The following is a 3,344-nucleotide window of genomic DNA, read 5'->3' as shown; positions in this document are numbered from 1 at the left end:
CTGACACACGGCTAGGTGGAGCGTTTTGGAGATACGTCTAGTTCGGCTTTAAGGCTTTAACTCAAAATGTGTGTTAACTGAAGATACAAAACCACTTCCCTTTAAAAGGCTGATGGATTCTATTCTGTATTCTATAAATCACTCATCTCGCGGGTCCTGGTTCCCCGGGGTGATATTAGTTATCACGGAGCGCTCTACCTGTCTATCCATTGATCGATATTTCACAGTTTACATTAGAGAGAAGCAGCGGCGCGCTATTGACGTGGGCGTCAGCCTTAGTTTTGTATCCGACAGTAAATATCCCTCTTGTTAGCGGTAATTGCATTGTAAGTGTCACCAGAATCTGCGGCTTTACTGTTCTCACAAGAAGAATGTCTGTTCCCGGACGCAGAACCCCAGGAGCCTGCGCTGCAGGACAGGCCAAGCGCTTCGAGACTGGCAAATCCTTAGCTGGACTCTGCTGGGAGCGTGAGTCACCGAGACCCCGACCGCCAAGACCGTAATTACCAACAAACAGAAACACATGTTTTCACATCCTGCCCCCCACACTCCCGGTTGTGGAATTTGTGACACGCTCTGTATTCTGGAAACCAAAGGCTACATTCATAAAGCCAACCACTGGTTTGAGGGGCTCCAAATCTGGTTCAATTTTTAGTGGCAACAGAATATACGTCCGTTCGTCAAAGCATGCACTCACATGTATTAAGAGCAAGGTGTGAAACCTAAGGCCCCATTGACACTCTAGTGCAAGGGTAGGCAACCTTGGCATATACATCCATTGGATCTTAAGCCCAACGCCTTAACCACTCAGCCGTCCTGGTGTACATGGTAGATAAGGAACTGTAGACCCCCCAGAGCTCTCAGTAGACCTAATATGGAATGAAACTACATGTGTTGAGACAAGGTGTAAACCATAAGGCTCAATTGACACTCTAGTGCAAGGGTAGGCAACCTCAGCATATACATCCATTGGATCTTAAGCCCAATGCCTTAACCATTCAGCCATCCTGGTGTACATGGTAGATAAGGAACCATAGACCCGCAGAGCTCTGAGAAGACCCAGTATGGTATGAAACTACATGTGTTGAGACAAGGTGTAAAACCTAGGGCTCAATTGACACTCTAGTGCAAGGGTAGGCAACCTCGGCATATACACCCATTGGACTCTAAGCCAAACACCTTAACCACTCGGCCATTCTGGTGTACATGGTAAATAAGGAACTGTAGACCCCCCAATTTAGTAGACCCAGTATGGTATGCATCTACCTGTGTTAAAAGGCAAGGTGTGAAACCTAAGGCCCCTTGACACACTAATGCAAGGGTAGACAACCTCAGCATATATATCCATTGCATCTTAAGTCCGAGCATTAACCACTCGGCCATCCAGCTGTACATGGTAGATAAGGAACCATAGACCCCCCCAGAGCTCTGAGAAGACCCTGTATGGTATGAAACTACTGTGCATGTACTTTCCCGCCATCCATTCCTCTGGTCTTCAAGAAATACAATACTCACAGAATCCTCTGCAGGTTTGGGTAGGTTAGGTTCCGGTGTCTCTTTAACAGGAAAGAACAGTTTTTTGAAAGCCACTGGCATGACAGGATATGCAGTTTCAGCCATCCTGGAGGTGTCAGACATCTCACTGTGGATGCTATTACTATGTTTTTGTATAATTAGCTTTTGCTCAGACAATTCTCTATTCATAGAGTATTTTTTTTAAGTGACATTTCCCTACCAGGAGTGGGGTGTCAATCCCCAAAGATATACATCCATTGGATCTTAAGTCAAACACCTTAACCACTCAGCCATCCTGGTATACCAGGTAGGTATCTATACTATGGATATGCAGAGCTTCAGAAGTTTAACAAGGTATAATGTTATATCGGGGGCGGGGTTTGATAAGTGTCTGTCCCACCATCCGTACATCTGGTCTAGCAGAGCCACACCGGCCAACGATGATGAAGTAAAATGTGACCAGGATGGCCGAGTGGTTAAGGTGTTGGACTTAAGATCCAATGGATGTATATCCTCGTGGGTTCAAACCCCACTCAGGGTAAAAAAAATGTATCTTATGCAATCTTAAGAAAATAGAATTACCACCATAAATAACATCAGAACTAGGGAATTATCTGAGAAAAAGCCAATTATGCGTGGGTTTGAAGCCCACTCCTGGTATGTCCATCAAACAACTTAATTGTGGTAGCAAGTGCTATACCCTTACTTGTAAACAGCGGCTCGTTGCTCAAGAGATTTGACCTTCTTTTGACCTTCGTTTGACCAGAATGGCTGAGTGGTAAAGGTGTTGGACTTAATCTCCCATGGATGTATATCCTTGTGGGTTCAAACCCCACTCCTGGTAGGTATGTTGGGTAGGCAGCAAACTCCAGCAACTTCTATTAATTGCAGCTGCTGGTGTGCTGTAAGAAGGCATATATTGACTGGCAGGTCCTTTTTCAGGGCTTCCAAGGCTGGCTACCAGGATGGCCGAGTGGTTAAGGTGTTGGACTTAAGATCCAATGGATATACCGCGTGGGTTCGATCCCCACTCCTGGAAAGCAAATATAAGTTATACCGTTATGTGTAAAAATTGACGTCATGAATTAAGTGTTTTCCGAGGAAAAGCTAATCAATGGTAATAGCAGTGGAATCACCGACACCTCCATCAGATCCTCTAGTTTGGCCAAGGGACTCGTTTTGGATGTTTATACCCCACTCATGGAAGAAGCTTGAAAGTTGATCCTTACTGCTTCTTAAGATGCAGAACTTCGGCCTGTAAGTCACTGTCACCAAAAGTCAAAATGCAGACTTTAAAATGTGTGTCTTTCCCGCCATCCATTCCTCTGGTCTTCAAGAAATACTCTACTCACAGAATACTCTGCAGGTTTGGGTGTGTCTGGTTCCGGCGCCTCTATAACAGGAAAGAACAGTTTTCCTGCAATTATGTAAATTTACCCAAAAACAAGGATACGCATTTATTAGACATGTGCACCAGCAAAAAAATTGTTTAGTTTAATTTAGTTTTGAAACAAACAAAAAAAAATGTGTTTAGTTTAGTTTTGTTTTTCGGGTCCGAAATTAAATTAGTTTCGGACGAAATTCGTTTATGAAAAAAAAAACTTTAAATATTACTTGACTTTCCTTGGATTTGAACCTGGGCCCTGGCAAGCCTGTGCTTTAACCGCTACTCTATAGCCTCTGTACTTTAAGCATTGAAGCATTTGATATATATGACTGCAATATGTAGCATTTGATAGCTGAGGATGTCAAATGGGCGGAGCGAGCCGTGACGTCATGGCTCGCTCCGCCCATCTGTTGAACAAGACTTAATGTCATTTTTTTTTTTC

General features: G+C 44.0%; 1 protein-coding gene and 1 non-coding gene across 2 annotated transcripts in view; one reads left to right on the top strand and one right to left on the bottom strand.

Moving 5' to 3' along the window:
• Positions 1-3,344, bottom strand: part of LOC108798537 — a 77,498-nt gene that overhangs the window by 35,130 nt on the left and 39,024 nt on the right. The window lies entirely within an intron of this gene.
• TRNAL-UAA lies at positions 2,475-2,554 on the top strand. The gene has a single exon. It is a non-coding gene; the product is annotated as a tRNA-Leu (tRNA).

The sequence above is a fragment of the Nanorana parkeri genome, unplaced genomic scaffold (genome assembly GCF_000935625.1).
Source record: "Nanorana parkeri isolate BGI_ZX_2015 unplaced genomic scaffold, ASM93562v1 scaffold1500, whole genome shotgun sequence".
NCBI classification, from domain to species: Eukaryota; Metazoa; Chordata; class Amphibia; order Anura; family Dicroglossidae; genus Nanorana; species Nanorana parkeri.
This window is presented reverse-complemented; position numbering and strand designations above follow the sequence as displayed.